The sequence below is a fragment of the Sciurus carolinensis genome, chromosome 4 (genome assembly GCF_902686445.1).
Source record: "Sciurus carolinensis chromosome 4, mSciCar1.2, whole genome shotgun sequence".
Classification (NCBI taxonomy): domain Eukaryota; kingdom Metazoa; phylum Chordata; class Mammalia; order Rodentia; family Sciuridae; genus Sciurus; species Sciurus carolinensis.
Window position 1 is genome coordinate 83,778,436 of NC_062216.1, and position 23,020 is coordinate 83,801,455.

A 23,020-nucleotide genomic window follows, 5' to 3' on the forward strand; every position below is an offset into this window, starting at 1 on the left:
TATTGCTGAGTGGCACATACCTATAAATTCAGGAGGCCAAGACAGGAGGATCCCAAGTTCGAGGCCAGCCTCAGCAACTTAGCAAGGTCTAAAAAACCAAAAAGGATGTAGCTCAGTAGTAAAGCTCCTCTGGGTTCAATCCCCAGTCCAAAAAACAAAAAACAAAAAAAAAAAAAGAAAAGAGAAGTCACATTTGAACTCAGTGGGCCTGGGTTGAAATGCTAGTTTGCTAAGTTCATTATTTACTGTGTAAATAATGTAAGTAAGTTAGTCATGAGCAAGTTACTCATCTGTGAAGTAGGTATAAAAATATTACTTCCTTTTTAAGTCATAAAATTATGCAAAAATGTTTATAAAAGTACTCCTCAGAGTGGGACACAATGAATGTGTGACAGTAGTTATTATGAAACATTTAATGTACTAGGAACACAAAGGAACACGGCATTTTTTTTTTCTCCTGCCTTAGTATTATTGAATGCCACTGACAGGAATGGCTTCCAAGATTCATCTTTCTTCTTTCTCTGACAGGTAGCAGCTAGAGAAAAATTTTCTGTGGTCTTTCTTCCTTATATGAAATGGGCAGTTTTTCTGGTAAAGAGTGATTTCTTCACCTTCATTCTGATTTGGTTTTAGATAATGATGTGATTAAAAATTCAAATCTAAAAGCTCATAATAATATTTAGCCAAGATCTGTGTGTATTTTGCTAGAGGGTAAGTGTTAATGTCCAAATCAACAAGCTATTGATTGTTGGACTTACATTTTAGAATAAGGCAAAGGAGCCCTTCATTAACAATGAAGCATTTGCTGGATTCCTATAAAAGATACTCACCCATATGAGGGCAATATTCAACCTCCAAGTCTCAGCACCTTACATAATAGTTGTGTTTTCCATTCATTAGAGAGTTCTACATTCTTGGTTGGTACAAAGCTTGATGTGGTGCTTCCCACAACCTAGGTCCTTTTATCTTGTGGACCCTCATGTCCTGGACTTCATAGTCCTTTGTGATATATGTGACATAAAGAAATGATCAGATAATCTCTACACATAAAGATAGGGGAACTCTGAAAGAATAATTCCTTTTTATTTTAATCTGAATACGTTCTATGAGCCCACATCTTCTCCTGTGACTGTTTATCTGATACTGCTGTCCTCTGCCTTGTATAAACTTGAAACTACAAATCAGAAATATAGTTGTCCTCAATGTTGGCTCCAGGACCCCCAAAGATACCAAAATCTATGGTGAAGTATTTGCATGTAGCTTATGCATATCCTGCTATATACTTCAAATCATCTCTAGATTACTTATAATACCTAAGACAATGTAAATACTATGTAAATAATTGTTATACTATATTGTCTAGGGAATAATAACAAGAACATGAGGCCTGAATATGTTCAGTACAGACATAGATTCTTTTTTTTTAATACTTTTGATCCATGCTTGGTTGAATCCATGGATTCAGAAGTCTGACTGTACTGTACTCCTGTACCTACATGGCCTCTCGGCAGACAGGTACGTTGAACAGCCAACTCTTCAGATATAACCCAGTTGTGAGACTAAAATTTGGATGATGGTGAATTGAGGGGCAATGGTAGAGCCTGTGCTTAGGCAGGGAAGATAATCTTCATTGACCTATGGGAGACTGTGGTTAAGTGAATTCTTTTAAATTCAAAACAATTATGAAAAGCAAAGTAAAGAACATGAGACCATTTTTTTTTTTTTTACATTCACCTTTACTCTGAAGGATCTACATTTTACAGTAGGTCCTACCCACAGGTTCTTCCTACCCACAAGGGGTCCACAAGATTTTAGGACTTTAGTTGTGAGAATCATCACATAAAGCCTTATACCAACCAAAAATATTGAACTCTTTCCTGAATAGAAAACACAACAACTATTATGTTAAAGTGCTGAGACTTTGAGGTTGAATGGTACAGTCATATGGGTGAGTACCTTTGCATCCAGGGAATGCTACATTGTTCATGAAGGGCTCCCTAACCAGATTCATCCTACCCACATTCTGAAGGCCTAAGCTTAAATGGTCAAAATGACTTAGTGCATAAAGTTATGATGGGCTTTGTTCCCAGCCCATCATCTCCCAGCCCTTTATTCTCTGTTCTTCTAGCTCCTCTTTCTCTATTTGTATATGGTTGCTCAGTTAATATATGGCTAATGGCTCTACTATTTTTCTTCTGTTTTTAACTTTTGGTTCTCTCAGAATGTAAGAATGGAAACCCACTTAATGGAAATGTTTGTGCATTTTAGAAAACTTCGTCATTTATATAATCAAGAAGATTAATAAGTGTAATAAACTGATTTCTACAGTTATTATCTTTTAAAAAAAGACACACCATTTTTGATTTCTGCTCATATTCATTGGCAAGTGGTCCCAGGAACATACTGAAAGGAGGATGGAAAATGCAGTGAAAGAGATGAAATGGTTTGTGCATGGCTTAGGACCATCATCCCATCTTGTCTCTTATAGAATCCTGGGATTTTTACACAGCTGATGAGTTTAAGTACAATTCCGATGGAAATGAAGGATTCTACTGAATGCAACTGAACTTTGATAAGCCACTTTTATAAGGAATGTTATTATGAAACCAAGGGAAACCCGAGTCAACCTTCTAGCTTACCTTGCTTAGTCATTTGCTTTTCTCACTAATTTTAGAGGCCACCTAGCTGAGCAGTGTACCCATTAGCTTTGCTTAGACAACACTTCTGACATAGAAGTCATGGTGGTAATGGTTGTCTAAGTGGCTTTCTAGGAATATGAAGGTAGCTCAGACCTGTTTGAAACCACCAACCTTTCACTTCCACCATGCAAGTATCTGACTGATGTCAGTGGGCTGAAAAGTCACCCTCAGAGCATGCTAATGCTGCCATTTTCTGAACATGTGTTCGTATGAAGAACCATGAAGTTTGATTAGGCATTTGCAGACCACTAGTTGCTTGGCTTTTCCTTACCTCAATCACTTTCTCTTCCCTTAGACCACCTTACTTCTTTACCTCAAAAATGCCCCTGAACCCTATCATTGCTCTCTAGTCTCCACACGCTTGGATGCTTGGTGAATACTCCTGCAAGACTCATTTCATACTGTATCTCAGGAAACATGGGTCTGGTTTGGTAACAGTTATTGAAATTTGACTATGACAAAGACATTAATTCAGCTTACTTTTGTCACTTGATCTAAAATTCATAAACTTGATTTAAGAAAAGTTTTCATACCGCACTGAAGAAGAAAATCTTGCTTTTCTGAGGCTATTAAGTCTGAACTACTTGAATGAAAGAAAGCTGGTCTGTGATGGCACTTCAGAGGGTATTGTTTATATTAACATAGGACAAAATGAGAGGTGACAGTGATCTACAAGAATCCTAATTAGGTACATTTTTCCTCTGGATGGAAACCAGTAACAAAGATAAAGCAGAAGTTAAATACTTACCTCTCGAATTTTCTTTCTATTAACATACTTACTCCCTTTGTGTCAGACATTAAAAGCATGCCCATCCTAAAATCTTGAACACTGAATATTTTGGTACTGGGGATTGAACCCAGGGGCTCTCAACCACTGAGTCATATCTCCATTCCATTTTTGTATTGTATCTAGAGGTAGGGTCTCACTAAGTTGCTTAGGGTCTCGCTGAGTTGCTGAGGCTGTTTTTAAACTTATGACCTCCTACTTCAGCTTCCTGAGTCACTGGGATTACAGGCGTGTGCCACTGCACCTGGCAGTTAGCTACCACTTGCCTCCCCAATAATCCTGATTCCATGTAACTTGTAAAAGGCAGTCTGATCCTGAGAATTTATAGTGGAGGTAAATGGCTTTGGTGAATGCTTATTTCTCCTATTAAAATAAAAAGGAAGTACCATAAGGAGAGTTATTTTCTTTAAAAATATTTGTGTTGTTATTTGATTTGAAATTCAAATCCACAAGCTTTTGGCAATCTCTAACCTCATATAGTGATTTTCACTAAGAGGTAAATGTAGCACCACTTTCGAAGCTGTGTGGGATGCATTGCATGTAAGGCAAGATGGTGCTCCTGGACTACAGCTGACATGTGTCGCAATTTGTGGTACAAAAAATGCAGAGTATAACTCAGACAACTTAGAGTGTTTACAGAGGAGCTTGGCAAAAATATCTCCCTCCACACTACATTAGCATTTTCTTATTTATGCCAGTTGATCTTTTTGAATTGGGCTGCCTGAACCATCACGTCCAATATGTACGTTTAGCATGTATATTTAAATGTTTCCCTTCAAAACAGAACTACACTTCATATTATACCTAACATTCTGAATAAAGCAAAACTAGTGAATCCGTAGCCTCCCTTGCCTCCCAGACATCTAGGAATTCCAAGGGCTCATAAGAATAATACTGAGAGGATCAAGTGTGTTTTTATTATAAAAAATATCACCTATTCCACTTTCAAAAAATTCTTTTATATCATTAATAATATTATATTCCATAATCATTCACCTTAAGCATTTGATATTGTACTTAAAATATTATTCTGTACTTAATTGTTTCCTTCAAGTACTTTTATTGAGCCTCCACCAGGCGAAAAAGAACCATTTCAAGTGCTCTGGAACCTTCTGCTTTCGTTTATTAATAATTCCCAAACAGAATGTCTGCTTCCGACATTAGCTTCTGAAATAGAATGGAATCTTAATTAGTTCAAGAGAAACTCCTACTTAAGTAGTCTTAGAGAAAATGCACTCATTTCCCCCTCTAATAGATCCTCCTGTTGTTTGACTGTGATGAGAATGGTCTTTTAAAAGAGGCCTCAGGTGTGAAACCAACTGTTCAGGCTCATTGTCAGCTGCTGGTTTCTAGAGTATTAATTCAAAATTAGCGAAAATATAAGACTATGTCTACATTGGCCAACTCTATTGCAAAATTGAGCAATTTTCAGTTAAGGGTGCAGCATCCTCTACAATGCCCTTGAGGAAGATTCAGAAGCTCATTCTATTTCCATCTGCTTCCATCATTAGAGAATGCAGTTGATTGATTCAACCTCTCTAACAATAAGAATGGATGCCGTTTAGCTAAAAGGTGAGGACAGGCATATCTCTGTCAAAATGAATACAAATAAGTAAGCTCTTTGTCAATTTTATGTAAACATACGTATACAGACATGGTATGTATACATGGGTATATGGTATGTACGTTTTCAAAGATAGAAATTATGGTTTTTTAGGGTTTGGAGGCAGAAATGACTTAATTTTTGTGAGGCCCTTTTGGGTCTAGGTGGGAAGTGCTTAGGAAGAATGAGCCAGATTAAAATGGCTGCTGCCTCTCTTCCAAGCTACCTTAAAGCAATGATGCTGGATACTAATTTTACATATCTTCCACATTACTCATTTAACATGATATCTCATATTTTAATCAACATTATGATAAATATTATGGTGGTTTCAGTGTATGTAGTTTATTTCCTTAAAAATATTGAATGTTTCTTTTGGGTAAAAAGTGATATATATTTTAATTCTCTTGTGGGGCCTAATAGAATACTACACACAAAGAAGGCACTCAGGAAATATTTACTGAAAGACAGATTAATCAAAAGCATTATTTTTATAAACCATTATTAACTGCTTAAAGCAAGACTGCTAATTGGACCCCATGTCTACTTCCCCTCTCTTTCATATAGAAATAGAATCCTCACTGGCATCCTCCTGTCTGGTTGTGGACCCTGGCAAGGGACTGCATTTGTCACTTTTGCTAGCGATTAGATAATGTTTTTACTATCTGGGTCATTTCTTTAATAATGACACTCATTGCTTCCTACTACTTGCACCTTTTTAGGAATGGTGGTGAGCCAATTTACTCATGGTAGATGAGAAATACCTAGGGAATGGTAGAAAACGAAGGTAGAAAGAAACTAGGTAGAGCAAAGTTAGTTTTGTGTTCTGAATCTCACTCCTAAGTCTGTATTGTTAAGTGCGAGAGAAGTAAAAGTTTTACTTTGTTAGAAAAATACTTCAAGAGATTGTATTTTGGGGTAACTTTGTTACTGTACTTTAGCTAGTACTAAGACTTACTTAAAATGCATGATGTTCTTGGCTATAGATGATATTCTAGAATTACATAGACCTACTCATATCTTCTAGTAGAACTGTGAGAATCTGAGAAGCAGCTAGACCTGATTTGTGACTAGAGATCAGAGAAAATATGGACAAAACTCATTAAGGCTGAAGTCTTCATCGTGAGAAAGGCCACTGTGCACTAAGAGGAAGTCAGAACTGCACGGATAATCAGAGTAAACTGCCCTTTATTGGCTATGTAATTTGGAAGTGCTGCAAATAAATTCAACAGAAATTTAAGTTTCATAAATGGCTAAAAATGAAGTTGGGATGTCTGGATTAATAAGCATTTTTTTTTTTTTCTAAATGCCTCTATGTCTTCACAGAAAAAATTGCGTACAGATTGAGGAAAGAGATTATTTTGTATTTTTGTTTACATGGATATTATATTTCTATACACAGTGAAACAGTGAACTCCTCCTAAGTGCTCAATTGAGCTTTGTTGAATTTATTGTTCAGAATATAGAAGTCCAAGAATATTACACATATTTTACTCTATTAGTTAGAGTAAGTTTCACTACAATTTATTAATCTGAATGTTATTTTCCCAAAATTGGTCATTATTACACTGTTGTACTCCCAAAGCAAATATTTGGGGGAATTTTCTAAATGCGAATAGTCAAGTGATTGCTAGTTATTTGGGCTTATAACTGTCCTTCAACTGCTAAACACTGCTAAACACTTCATCCTGAATTTTAGATCAAGAGAGCAGGATTTATTTCTGATCAGTGTTAATATGTTTACAGAAAAGAAAAATCTCCACATACCAATTAGGCCAAGTTTACTTTTTTTTTTTTTGAGCATAAAATTAGATGTCAAAATAATAAAATGTTTTCCTACCATAAAAAGCTTTCAAAGGAGGAAGAGCTTTCTCTTGGTAAATTGATAAATTTGGTCTGGTGAACAGGGTCGCCCATGTAGCAATTGTTTGGGGAAGGCTCTCTGTTATTTATATTGTGTTGATCCTCATGATCATAAAATAGTATTGGTTGGGTAAAGTTCTTGACTTATACTGACATAGATAATGATTAAGAATTCCATCTATTGCTTAGCTGTAAAGAGCTAATTGAATCATTATACATTAAAATATATTCCTTTGAAGATTTTTGGCAACTGCTTCTAAAAAAAATGATGCTTTGACATTTTTTTCAAAATACCTGAAAACTAATAACAAAAATCAATAATGAACTCAGAAAAAAAAATAACTTATGTAAGAGTTAATCCTTCTGCTGAATTGAAATTGCATATTAAGATCCTTGGGTTTGGGAATCATTTTAAAGAAAATCTCTACCAACTTCCCTTTACTTGAGAGCATTTTAAAACTAAAAACAATTAAGTTTTTGAGATCTATTTAATTTTTACTTCTTTTACTTATGTACAAGCATAAACATCTGCCATCTGGCATAGAAATTACCTCATATGGCAGGAGGAGAGATGAGATTTATTTAAAAGTTCTTTGCCTTTGATACTTTTCCCTGCTGCATTTTCAGTAGTGTAATTTGAACCCGACAGTATTTAAATAACCATTTATCGCCATAATGGAAGAGCGGACTTAAAAATACATAACTGCTGTCATTCCAGAGGACTGTATTAAAGAAACATAGAATTTACCATTCTGGATCAGACCATTAGTCTATCTTGTCTAACCCTTGCCTCTGGCAGAGGTCAATGCTGAAGACAATAGAAAACAGCAGAAATATGCTACATGAGCACAAACCATTTTTTAGGGAAATAATTATTTTCTCAGTTGGTAATCTTACACTATAGAATATTGGAATTAATCACTCCCACCTGCTTATACTATTAATAATTTTATCAATAAATAAACTAACCAGTTCAGTTAAAATTATTTTTTTGAATTAGACTTAATGATCTATGGAATACCTGTAAATAAAATAATCTTATGGGACCAATGTTAGCCTTTTAAATGCCCTGCTTTTTAAGTATGAGGAAACTGTAAGGAAATTTAAGCTGTATAGTGAAGCAAACCAAACCCTTTAATTTTGGCTTGTACTTCAAAGTCTAGATAAAAATGTATTTACTACAAAAGTTCAGCTTGCAGGTCCAGAAAACAATGTAACACTATCTAATTTTATACTAAATTTACTATTGATAGTAGCAGAATAATCCTATGCTGGGTGATTAATGGGCTGGCTGGAATGTGGGCCTACAAATTTTTATCTTCCTTGACAACTCACCAATGTCACTGAAAAAATATTATAGCAACAAATTCATCTCTTGATCTATCTCTGAATTTACAGGTACATGAAATGAACAAAACCCCAAATGTAGAGCTCAAACACACCTAGATACACACATACATGGATGTACATATGAACACATGGATGCAAGCATGCACACCCTCCATCTCTCCAATGTGCCATTCAGATCAAACTTTTTGGTCTCCCTGAAGCCCATAACCTCCCTTCTCTTTGTCTTCTGCTAGTTGTTTCTTTATCTCTCCCTAAGTGCATATACATGACTTTCCTCTGTGACTGCATAAATTATGCACATTCTTCTATAAGACTACTATAATCCCTCAAGGAATCATAACTGCATAAAATTTGTGTAATCTCTCAGCCAACTTCTCACCTGGGTCATAAAAGATACTTACAAAGCAGCTTTTTTTTTTTTTTTAAATCTCCTTTACAACCAGAGAAAAAGATTGAGGGTCAAAATGAATTTTGCTAATTAGTAGTACTACCAAATTAAAAATACCACTATTGATATGACCGATAAGATCTTCGGAAATCAAGAGTTTAAATAATTTGGTAAACTCTTGCACATCTGGTACTTAGTGAGTAGGCCCTCACTTCTGGTTTAAAAAAAAAATTCCTATTGCTGTGAGTATTAATACCTTTTGAAAGTTTAGCAAAATATTTTCAATTTTGAACTGAAAAATAGTGAGTGCTAGAGACTGGAGATGGCATCACATGACATTTCCAGCCTCCAGAGCAATGATTTGTCAGTTGCTAATTTAATAAACTCTTCTCCTGAAGTGACTAGTGTCTTTGAAGATACTTTTTCAGTATTTGTTTTTAATGTTTTTGGAGGAATAATGAAATCACACATAGCCGTGGATAACTAAAGATATCCAAATTGAGATACTTAGGTAGTGAATGAGTTATAAAAGTGTTATTTAACTAGGTAATCAGTTGAAAATAATTTATTTCATTTGGCTTTGTACTGAACTGGCAGCAAAAAAAGGCAAAATAAATGAATAATTAAAAATTAAAAACTAAAACAACAAGAGCCAAACAACAACAAAACTCAAACGAGAAAAACAAAACAAAAACAAAACACCCCATCCTCTCCTAACACCAGAGATGGAATCTTTACTTTGAGCCAGACTCTGCAGGACTCTGGAAACCTGGCATCATCTCCCATCTCCTGGCATCTGTAGGTTAGTCTTTCCACGGAGGCAAAGAGAACTTCCTTAAAGTGAATGCATCTTCCAACTAAGATCAATCCCTCCTTGCCTTTTACATGCAATATACCTATCAGAAATAGACCTTGCCAGGATTTCACCCCAAAAGCTACTTGACAATTTTTAAATCTGTTGGCCACAATCTTGGCTTTAGTGTGAGACATCTCCCCAATTCAGTAGTTCTCAATGGGAACATGTCTTCCCTCCCTGGGACATCTGGCAATGTCTGAAGACATTTTTATTGTCACCACTGTGGAGCTGGTATAGACAGACAGAGGAGGAGAGGCTGAGGATCCTGCTAAATATCCTGTAATGCATAGGACAGTTTACCCACTACAGAGAATTATGTGATCTAAAGTGTCAATAGTGCTGAGGTTAAGAAACCCAGTTTGAGATGGACAGTATTAGAGTACAAACAGAAAAAACACTGGAATGTCTGACCAGATGCTCTAGAATTGGAATTACATGTGCTGTACTGTGAATTAAGTTAAGCATAACCGCATACAATAAGAAAAGTAATGCAGTGTGCTTCTAATACCTATTTTTTAGTACTCGCCCCTAAGAAACAAGGAAAAACCTTTCCATTTATTTCTGCTTGATTACTTAATTTTCTGGTGGTGTTGCTATTCCTCTGCCTCCTATTCCATGCTTGACTGTTATCTGTGTTTTGATGGTCATTTCCTTGTTTCACAGTTTCGAATAAGTCTAACACCAATAACAGAATAACCTCAAGTCAATTTTAAGTAGCAATCTTTGTCATCTTATTTCTGTAGCAACTTTTCTTGCTCAGCAGCTGTATCTACCCTGAGCATTCTGGGCCACACTGGGACAGAGATATTCATTCAGTAACCTTTAAGAGGAAAGATGACTTCTGGAGTGTTCCAGTTGGAAAGGCATCCTTGGTTGACTATTTATATATATAAACACCTGACTTTATCATGTAAAATCATCAAGCATCCACTTATCCTTCTCACCTCACTTAACTGTTCATCATTTTTTTTTCTACTTAACCATTTCATAAACAATAGTAAAAAGCCAAAATGTCTCTAAAATGATAAGGCATGCAAAAATGTCTTTGGTGCTCCAGATGAAGAGTCTAAGGTAAGTGTCTAATCTCAAATTTCCTGAGGAGGCAGGGAAGGAACATTATCAGATATAATCTATTTTGTTAATTTTAAACCAAAAAAACTGCACATAATAAAGGAGTGTCCTTGCTGGATTTAATTCAAACTTACCAAGGAGAGCTCTTAGAAATCAACACCAAAGCAGACTTTCAAAATTGCTCTACCCCAAACCTGAAGATGTATGTCCAATATATTCTCAAATGACTAGGCCTGAAAATAAGCATTGTCTTGGTCAAATGTCTGGGCTGATTTTTCCATTGCATTGATCTCCCCACTGAACATGTAAATTCATATAATCGCTATCCCCTCCCTCCAGCTGTCCTTCCTCCACTGCCACATTTATTTCTTGACCACTCTTGAAGAAATGACAAATGGTTATTCTCAGATCATTTTTGAATGAGAGTGATAATAATAATATTGATAATAAAATCCAGATGCAGAGAAGACATGTGTTTGATTCAGAAGCCCATGTATTTGTACATGATGTTAAAGGGGTACTAAGTAGGTATTAATCTTATTTTCTCCTTTCATTTTACATGAAAGCTGTCATTATTGGGATAAGAATAAAATGAACATAAGTATGATAAATGATAAGTGCACATGGGAGTCAATATACCACTTTGAGAGAGCATTGCTAATCAACCCGTGCAGTAGGCTAATGCACCATGTGAGCAAGCACCTCAGAGAGATTCTAAATTTGTAACTCAGGGAAGCTTGGCATTTAGCTTGAGCTGCCTTTGGCTTAAGGTGAAACAAAGGGTACAATCGTGTGGATTGCAGTAGCAAATCATGTTTCGGAAGGTGCCTTTGCAAGACCATGTAAAAACACAAAGCCATTTCTATATCCATAACAAGGCTCAGCATATACATGAATTGCTTAATGAATGTTAAATAATGTTAATAAAAATGGGTGAGAGCATACCAAACCTTTTTTAAAAAAATTAACAGTGAAAAGGAAGAGTAAAAGAATCAATTATTTCTCAGTTTGAAAGCTCTACCTTATGTATTAAAGCTGATGAACACAATTTTTAAAAATCCTACTGCTGAAGTCTCTATGCTATCTTTTAAAACATACTTTTAAAGCTTGATTCTTAATTATTAATACACAAACAATTATCACTGCTTTTGATGATATAAAGATCTCTTACACAGATTCTTTGTTGTCAGGATTACCTGTTCTGGTTTCCTTATTTTATTAGAAACTGGAAAATTAGTAAGTTTATGGTCTGGTGTTTTAATAAAAAAAAAACATTTCTTATGCCCTTAAGAGAAGAGTGGAATTACTAGCAATTGAACTACATGGAAATATGGTTGGCTGGTGATTTGTGTTTGTTGAGAGTTGCAATTGTATTACTGGTTCTTGGAATTAATGGTAACTTTTTTTTTTTTTTTTTTTTTTTTTTTTTTACATCAGTCACCTTGGTTCTGGCTTCTGACAATTTAGAAGTGTCTCTGTTGCATTCCCATCCCAGGTAGATGGTGAATTAATTAGTATCTATTGAGCATATACTATGTGTCTTATTCATTGTTAGGTATCTAGAGAGCCATTAAATGACACACAACAATGTAAGGCCCATACCCATTTATAAATACTACCTTCTGGCTGAAAGTTTAGCAAAGAGTTGGAGACATTTGGAAAGGGAAGAAAAAATGATCATGAGAAGATCATGAGAAGAGGAAGTAGCTTCTTCACTCTCTGTCTTATTATCTACCACTACTTATCTCTATTCTCCTATCTGTGCTCCAAACCCAAAGACAACTTGGTCATATATGAGCAACTGGTAGAAAATAACCAAAAGAGTGGAAAAGAAAATAACCGTAGGAATTACAGCTGGAGACTAAGATGATGTGATATAGTGAAAGCATAAATAAAAACTGTTCACATCTTTAACCGTTATAGGGTTAGCTGATGGACATGGAAGACAGCAGTGCTTGTGATATAGTTGCCAGCTATATTTACCACCAACTAAATTAATATTGTGCTCAGTTACTGAAATTTATGTTAATTTATGTATATAATAATAGTTCTTGATTTAAATGCCAATTATCTCCACGAATATTAGAAAGAACAATATACCAACCTGATCATATAACTAACCCTCTCAGCAGGTATTTAGCTTCACTGTCTACCATATTTCTAACCCTACGTAGATACTGGATAAACAGAAATGAAGACAAAGCCCCTGCCCTCGAGAAGCCCAACCTATTTGGATACTTTCTTTTGAAATGTGCTGGCATCGCCACACCAGAGACATGGTTATGGCTGGTTAAAACATCCGTTAAAAATAATTATTTTTCTTGTTAAAAGCTTCAGTAGGTCTTGAAATATTTTAATAGGTCACAAAAAAAGCATTCCAGATAGAAGGATATATGTAGTTAAGATAGAATCCAGTTTTTGAAAAACAGCATGACACCTGCCTGTTCTGACAGAGGGCAAAGTCATTTACTGAAATGAGGTGGGAGTTAAGATTTCTGCATTGCATATGACATAAATAAAGTTCTTGGAAAGAGACTTGACTCTGAGGTCAGGAGATCTGGGTTTATTTTTGTAATCTTGAGACAATCAGTCTTAATCTATCATGTTTTAATTCTATTTCCAGAATGAGGATGAGAATACATGTTTGTTTATAGTGCAATGCAGATCTTCACAGAATGGTTTCTACACTGAATATAAATGTGAAACAAATTGCTCTGAGGTCTTGGAAGAAAGATACTATTCAAATCCAAGGAATTATTTTAAGATTAATATTCATTCACTTTTAAATGTGTTTTTGCTGCTAAAAAAGAAAGATTAGTTTGAAGTTCATCCCTCTGTTTTGGTGAAATTGGTAAAAATATCTTTCTGATTTTTTTCTGAGCACAAGATAAACTTTATTGTTCTCAGCTAAATAAATTATCATTTTCTTTGAATACCCATAGTTCAAAAGTGGAATCTCTTGTATTAATATATGACCTAAAAAACGTGACAAGTGAATTGACAAATGTTCATGTAAAAATAAGCAAGTTAAATGCATGAGACAGCCCTTAGTCCCGAGTTTGTCTTTCAATTCCATGTAATACAATTTGAACCTTCCTTAATTTGAACTTTTGAATTTTCACAAAAGGTTAATACAAGTTAGTTTCTTTTGGGAATATATTTTCGGGTAGTTTTTGTGAACTTACTATCTTTTATCCTACCCAACTATATTTTAATAATAGCTGTGGAATGGGTAGGTGGAAATTTCTTCATTCTCATCCTCTGCTCAATTCCTGCTCAGCTGCCTGTTGAGGTCATACTGCCTCTTAAAATCTAAGGAAAATTGACTTGAACCCTTTTATCAATGAGCTGAACAGAGGAGGTTGTTTTGATTGAAAAAGGACTGAAGGAAGAAGAAACAAAGTGGTATGAGACAGGACTATATAAAAATAACCAACCGATAGGTTAATATCAGATGACTTTAGATGATGTAAAGACAGAAGGAACTTCATCATGCCATTTGAAACTTATCTGTTCAGGAAATTTGACTGTTGTCTCTCTAATCCTGATTGCCCAGAAGGTCAAGGACAGCTTAGTTTCAGCTGGGTGACATGAACCTTTAGTATGAGTGACTCCATTTAAATTTTTAGCTTTTTCTATTGGGACCCAGTGCAGGAGCTTAGTCAAAAGCAATGGCCTCTGCAATCTTTATTTAACAATTATATATCAAAATATACTTCAGACTGGATAAACCACAAAATTACTAGAAAAACTTTTGATAAAGTTATCAAATTCAGAAGGTGGGACATTCCAAATATAAATATAATGCCCCCAAATTTATAGATTTAACTCCATGATATTTATTTTGTCTTTATGTCTCAAAAACAAATAAAATAATTAAGCATATAAGAACTTCATCCTTGATTCTATTTGAAATATATTTTCAATATGTTGAAATAATATTCTCATAATAAAATAGTTTTCTTTAAAATGAATAATTCAGTGGCATTTAGTAATATCACTATTTTGTTCCAAAATATTTTCTTTTCTCCAAATTAAAACTCTATATCCTAAAATGGTTTCTTTCTCTTGTTCTTCTCTTTACCCCCCTGCAAAACACCAATCTTCACTTTGTTTCTATAGATTTACCCACTTGACACTTCATGTAAATGGAACCATACAATATGTGACTTTTGTCTGACTGCTTTCACTGAGCATAATGTTTTTGAGGTTTACCTATGCTTTATCAGGTATCATTACCTCTTATGCTTGAAGTAATATATCAATGTATATATAAATGAAATGTTTTGAAAAGACATTTTTCTTTTAGAGTAAGTTTAAGTTCAATTAAGAATAAGGTACAGAGATTTTCTATGTATGCCCCTGCCACAAAACATTTCAAAACATCTGTAAATTTCACTCATTATATTTATTAAAAATAAGAATCACAAAAAGGATAAAATATTAAGGTAAAATTAAGACTATGACACTTCTAGAAGAAAATATAAAATATAAAAAATAAAAAACATATATATATAAAATATAAATCTTTATAATATTGGTTTGGACAATGATCCCTTGGATAGAACACAAAAATCACAAACCCTAGACTTCAAGTTTATTTACCACAATAGGTGCATCCTGTTAAAATTACTCTATGGATGACTCTCTAGCAAATCTTAGTGTGTCATTAGTGTGTTTTAAAGGAGTTTTTCCAAGTTGCCTTATTGTTTTTTATTTCTCACAAAAAGGGAGAAATTGATTCATGATCTGCTGCTACCTAATCATTTTCTTCTCAATTATTAACTATAGACTTCAAGTTAAGTATGTAATATAAAATTATAATGCTAATTCCAAAGAAATAATAGAATATAGAACTTCCAACCAATGGTGTTAAATGCTTGGAATCAAAAGTAATAATCTGCTGGGTGCAGTGGTGCACGCCTGTAATCCTAGGAGGTTGCTTGGGAGGCTGAGGCAGGAGGATTGTGAGTTCAAAGCCAGCCTCAGCAACTTAGTGTTGCTAAAAGAAAAGAAAAGAAAGAAAAAAAGAAAGAAAGAAAGAAAAAAAGAAAGAAAGAAAGAAAAAAAGAAAGAAAGAAAGAAAAAGAAAGAAAGAAAGATAATAATCTTTCTTTAACTAAATGCATAAAATAAGTAAGGCTAATTAATAGAAGTACAAAATAAGATGTTAGAAATAGTTTCCAGTTGAAGTATACTTAGGGGTGTGTGAATGTATGTGTTTGTGCGTGTGTGTGGGCGTGTCCAAACTAAATGGTGTTTGTAGAAAATACCCTTAAAATAAGTACACAGAAATGTTGAAGTTTTAGAAAAAGGAAAAGTTTATACTACAAAACACTAACCAAAAGAAAGTTAGTGTAGATATACTAATATTGCATAAGATAGAAAGTAAAGCAAAAGAAAAGACATTATTAGAAATAAAAAGAATCACCTTTATTGGTAAAATGTTCTCATCAGTTTCAGTTTGCCAGGAATATAGAACTATTTTGAACTGCTAGGTGCCAATAATCTTAATACTCACAAGCAAAAATGGCTGAAAACAAAGCAGAAATTATCAAATTCCATTACCATAGCTAGAAATTTGCTACATCTCTCTCATAATAGTAAATAAGAATATGGAAGACTTGGACAATATAAAGTTCCTGCTGAATCCAATAGACATTTTTATAAACTTGCACCCCCAAATTGGAATATACAGAATAGGCACAATATACTCTTGGGAACACACAAACCCTTATACAAAACTGGCCATACCAAGACATAAAGCAAACATCAAGATTTTTAGAAAATGCAATCTCATAATATACATATTCTCTGACTTCAGTGGGACTGAGTTAGAGATCAATGACAAAAAGATAACTAAACATAACCTGTATCTGCAAGTAAAATCATCCTCAAGCTAAAGTGCCATTTGCCAAACTCCCTTGTTGCTGTTACTCTTCCAAATGTGATTTAGTTTGAGATGATCATGAGCACTATTCTGAATCTCCAGTTTGGAAGTGAACTGGGGAAAGAGGTAGGAGAAGAGACATCCTTTTGCTGGCATAAAGTGCAGCAGATGTATCATGGTTCAGGAGCTGACATCTATAGCTGGAATTTTACACGATTTGTGGAGTCCTGGTTGCTCCAGGAACAGGAGATTCCTTGGTACCTGGCATGCACATGAGGATAATTATCTTTCAAATTTCAACCACAATGGTTGTTTCCAAAGTTAAGAATACTGAAGAACTAAACCTTAGAGTTGTTTTCAAACATTATTGTATTCCCTCAGCAGCATTTTACACTATTGACCACACTTTCCTACTTAAAATACTCAGACTTTGTGAAAGCACATTCTATAGTTACTGTTCTTACCTCTGTTAATTTCTTAGACTCTCTTTTTTTAACTAAATTGACAAAATCATATTTATTTAATTTATTTTATTTTTAAAATTTGTTTTAATTAGGGATACATGACAGTAGAATGTATTTTGACACATCATACATAAATGGAGTATAACTTCTCATTCTTCTGGTTGTACACACATGATGTAGTCATATATGCACATAGGATAATAATGTCTGATTCATTCTACCTAACTTCCTACCAGCAAACACCCTCCCCTCCTTTCACTCCCCTCTGCCTAATCCAAAGTACCTCTATTCTTCCCTAACCCACCCCCACTTTTGTGTATTAGCATCCACATAGCAGAGAAAACATTCCATCTTTGGTTCTTTGGGATTGGCTTATTTCGCTTAGTTTGATATTCTCCAGGTCCATCCCTTTACCGGCAAATGCCACAATTTCATTCTTCTTTCAGATAAAGTAGTATTTCATTGTGTATATTTACCACATTAGCTTTATCCATTCATCTGTTGAAGGACATCTACGTTGGTCATGTAGTTTGGCTATTGTGAATTGAACTGCTATAAACATTGATGTGACTGTGTCACTGTATTATGCTGCTTTTAAGTTCCTTTGGGTATAAGCTAAAGGGTGGGATAGCTGGGTCAAATAGTGGTTCCATTTCAAGTTTTCAGAAGAATCTCCATACTGCTTTCCATATGGTTGCACTAATTTGCAGTCCCACCAGGAATGTATGAGTGTATCTTTTTCCTCACCAAAACTTATTATTGCTTGTATTCTTGATAATTGCCATTCTGACTGGAGTGAGATGAAATCTTAGAGTAGTTTTGATTTGTATTTCTTTGATTGCTAGAGATGTTGAACTTTTTTTATATGTTTGTTGATTGATTTTATTTCTTCTGTGAAGTGTCTGTTCAGTTCCTTAGCCCATTTATTGATTGGGTTATTTGGTTTTTTTTTTTGGTGTTGAGTTTTTTGAATTCTTTATGCATCCTGGAGATTAGTGCTCTGAGGTGTGTGTGGTAAAGATTTTCTCCCATTCTGTAGGCTCTCTCTTCATGTTATTGATTGTTTTTTTTGACTGAAAAGAAGTTTTTAGTTTGAATCCATCCCATTTATTGATTCTTGCTTTTATTTCTTGCTCTTTGGGAATCTTGTTAAGCAAGTTAGGTCCTAAGTCAACATGATAAAGATTTGGACCTACTTTTTCTGCTATTAGGTGCCTAAATCTTTGATCTACTTTGAGTTGATTTTTGTGCAGGGTGAGAGATAAAGTTTTAATTACATTTGCTACATATGGATTTCCAGTTTTCCCAGCACCATTTGTCGAAGAGGCTATCTTTTCTCCAATATATGTTTTTGGTGCCTTTGTCTAGCATGAGATAAGCATATTTATGTGGGTTGTCTCTGTGTCTTCTATTCTGTACCATTGGTCTACATGTCTATTTTGGTGCATGTCATTTTTGTTACTATTGCTCTGTAGTATAGTTTAGTGTCTGGTATTGTGATGCCTCCTGATTCACTCTTCTTGCTAAGGATTGCCTTGGCTATTCTGTTTCTTATTTTTCCAAATGAATTTCACAATGTTTTTTTCTAGCTCTATGAAGAATGTCATTTTAAAAGGAATTGCATTAAATCTGTATAGCACTTTTGGTAGTATGGCAATTTTCACAATATTAATTCTGCCTATCCAAGAGCATGGGAGATCTTTCCATCAGGTCTTCTTCAATTTCTTTAGTATTCTGTAGTTTTCATTGTAGAGGTTTTTCACTTCTTTTATTAGACTGATTCCTAAGTGGGTTAGTTTTCCTAATTTCTCTTTCAGTGGAATAATTACTGAGGTACAGGAACATGCTTGGATTATGGGTGTTGATTTTATATCCTGCTACTTTACTGAATTCATTTATTATAGAAGTTGTCTGGTAGAATTTTTTGGATCTTCTAAATATAGAATCATATTGTTGGCAAATAGGGATAGTTTGAGTTCTTCTTTTCCTATTTGTATCCCTTTAATTTCTTTTTTTTTTTTTTTTTTTTTTTTTTTTTTTTGCAGTGCTGGGGATTGAACCCAAGGTCTTGTGATTTTGAGGAAAGCACTCTACCAATTGAGCTATATCCCCAACCCTCCCTTTAATTTCTTTCATCTGTCTAATTGTTCTGGCTAGTTTCCAGGACTATGTTGAATAGAAGTGGAAAAAGAGGGTATCCCTGTCTTGTTCCAGTTTTTAGAGGGAATGCTTTCAATTCTTCTCCATTTGGAATGATTTTGGCCTTGGGTTTAGCATATATAAATTTTATAATGTTGAGGTATGTTCCTACTCTCCCAAGTTTTTCCAGTGTTTTGAATAGGAAGTATTTTGTCAAAAGCTTTCTGTGCATCTATTGAGATGATCATATGATTTTTATCTCTAAGTCTACTGATGTGATGAATTATGTTTATTGATTTCCATATGTTGAACCAACCTTGCTTGATTGTGATGCACTATCTTTTAAATACTTTTTATGCAATTTGCCAGAATTTTATTTAGAACTTCTGCACCAAAGTTCATCAGAGATATTGGTCTGAAGTTTTTTTTCCCTGATGTGTCTTTGTCTGGTTTTGGTGTCAGGGTGATATTAACTTCATAGAATGAGTTTGGAAGGGTTCCCTCCTTTTCTATTTCATGGAGTAATTTGAGGATTATTGGTGCTAATTTTTCTTTGAAGATCTCATAGAACTCAGCTGAGAATTCATCTGGTCCTAGGATTTTCTTTGTTCCTAGGCTTTTGATGGTGTCATCTCTTTTATTGCTTGAAATTGATCTGCTTAAATTGTGTATGTCCTCCTGATTCAGTTTGGGTAGGTCATATGTCTCTAGAAATTTGTTGATGTCAGGTTCATTGCTTAAATGCTGCATTGCTTCAGGTTTAGTTCTAGGTCCTCACTTTAGAACCGTGCAGTTTAATATGATAGTTGCTAGTCAGATGTGGATATTTATACTTATTTAAATTAAATTAAATTTAAAGTTTGTTTCCTCACTTCACATTTCTATATTTAAAGTGCTCCACAGTTACACATAGCTCAGAAATAATTAAAAAGAACATGGAAGGTCTGAACATGTTGCAATATTGATTATTTTTATCCTTTTATTAGTTAATTATAGTTACATAAAAACATATTAATACATGCCTGGAATACAATTTGCCCATTTGGATTCTCTCAGTACTTTGACTTTCCCTCCCCTCCTCCTCTCTCCTGTTCCCTTTCTTCTACTCTAGTCCTTCTGTTCGTTTATTATTTTTAATTGGTGCCACATATATATATATATATATATATATATATATATATATATATATATATAAAGATGGAATTGACAGTGATATATTTATTCATGTACATAGCATAATTTGGTCAATTCACTTCATAGTTTCTCCTTTTTCCTGTCTTTCCTCCTTCCTTCTTTTCTTCTACTCTTCTGATCTACCTTCTATTTTCATAAGATTCCCCAGTTTTGTTACCTTATTTCTCTCTAACTTCCACATATGAGAGAAAACATTCAACTGTCTGAGTCTGGCTTATTTCACTTAGCACAATATTATCCATTTCCATCCATTTACCAGCAAGTACCATAATTTCATTCTTTTATATGACTGAGTAAAATTCCATTCTGTATATATACCACAGTTTGTCTGTTGATGGGCACCTGGGCTGGTTCCATAATTTTTTATTATGAATTGTGCTGCTGTAAACATTGATGTGTCTGTATTACAATAGTATGCCAATTTCAGTTCTTTTGGATAAATACCATGCAGTGGGATAGCTGGATCATGTGGCAGTTACATTCCTAGTTTTTTAAGGAAATACCATACTGCTTTCCAAAGTGGTTTTATTAATTTGTAGTGCCACCAACAATGTATGAGTGTACCTTTTCCCCTACATTCTCAATAATTGTTTTTTGGGGGGAGGTACTAGGGATTGAACTCAGAGGCACTCAACCACTGAGCCACATTCCAAGCCCTATTTTGTATTTTATTTAGAGACAGGGTCTCACTAAATTGCTTAGTGCCTTACCATTATTGAGGCTGACTTTGAACTCATGATCCTCCTGCCTCAGCCTCCTAAGCTGCTGAGATTACAGGCATGCTCCACCATGCTGGGCTATTCTCACTCACTATTATTATTGTTTATATTCTTGATGTTTGCCATTCTAACTGGAGTGAGATAAAATCTAAAGGTAGTTTTGATATGCATTATCCTGATTGCTAAGGGTGCTGAACATTTTCTCATGTAGTTGTTGGCCATTTGTATTTCGTTTTTAGAGAAATGTCTGTTTATTTCATTTGTTCATTTATTGATTGAATTATTTTGTTCTTTGGTATTAAGTTTTTTGTGTTCTTTGCATACTCTGGATTTTAACTCCCTGCTCAAGAAATAGTGGGCAAGTATTATCTTCCATTCTTTAGGCTTTTTCTTCACAGTCTTACTTGTTTCCTTTGCTGTGCAAAACTTTTTAATTTGATACCATCCCACATATTGATTCTTGTATTTATTTCCTGAACTTTAGGAAATAAGAAAACTTTAGGAAATAAGGAAACTTAAGGAAATTGTCTGTGCAAATGAGTTGGAATGTTGATTCTGTTTTCTTCTAGTAGATGCAAAGTTTCTTATTCAATTCCTAGGTCTTTTTTTTTTTCTTTTTTTTCTTGTAAACAAATGGGATACATGTTGTTTCTGTTTGTACATGGAGTAAAGGCGTACCATTTGTGTAATCATAAATTTACAAAGGGTAATGTTTTTTGATTCATTCAGTTATTTTTACCCTTCCCCCCCACCTCTCCCACCCCTCTTTTCCCTCTATACAGTCCTTCCTTACTCCATTCTTGCCCCCCTCCCTAACCCTAACTCTAACCCTAAAACTAACCCCTCCCATGCCCCATTATGTATCATCATCCACTTATCAGCGAGATCATTCTTCCTTTGGTTTTTTGAGATTGGCTTATCTCACTTAGCATGATATTCTCCAATTTCATCCACTTGCCTGCAAATGCCATAATTTTATCATTCTTTATGGCTGAGTAATATACCATTGTATATATATGCCACAGTTTCTTTATCCATTCATCAACTGAAGGGCATCTAGGTTGGTTCCACAATCTGGCTATTGTGAATTGAGCAGCTATGAACATTGATGTGGCTGTATCTCTGTAGTATGCTGATTTTAAGTCCTTTGGGTATAGGCCAAGGAGTGGCATAGCTGGGTCAAATGGTGGTTCCATTCCAAGTTTTCTAAGGAATCTCCACACTGCTTTCCAGAGTGGCTGCGCTAATTTGCAGCCCCACCAGCAATGTATGAGTGTACCTTTCTCCCCACATCCTCGCCAACACCTGTTGTTGCTTGTATTCTTGATAATCACCATTCTAATTGGGGTGAGATGGAATCTTAGGGTGGTTTTGATTTGCATTTCTCTTATTACTAGAGATGTTGAACATTTTTTCATATGTCTGTTGATTGCTTATAGATCTTCTTCTGTGAAGTGTCTGTTCATTTCCTTAGCCCATTTGTCGATTGGGTTATTTGTAGTCTTGGTGTTGAGTTTTTTGAGTTCTTTATAGATTCTGAAGATTAGTGCTCTATCTGAAGTATGATTGGCAAAGATTTTCTCCCACTCTGTAGGCTCTTTCTTCGCATTGCTGATAGTTTCCCTAGCTGAGAGAAATGTTTTTAGTTTGAATCTATCCCAGTTATTGATGCTTGCTTTTATTTCTTGTACTATGGGAGTCCTGTTGAGGAAGTCTGGTTCTAAGTTGACATGTTGAAGCTCTGGACCTACTTTTTCTTCTATAATCTGCAGGGTCTCTGGTCTGATTCCAAGGTCCTTAATCCATTTTGAGTTTAGTTTCGTGCACGGTGAGAGATAGGGGTTTAGTTTCATTCTGTTGTATATGGATTTCCAATTCTCCCACCACCATTTGTTGAAGAGGCTATCTTTTCTCCATTGCATATTTTTGGCCCCTTTGTCTAGTATGAGAAAATTGTATTGATTTGGGTTTGTGCCCGTGTCCTCTATTCTGTACCA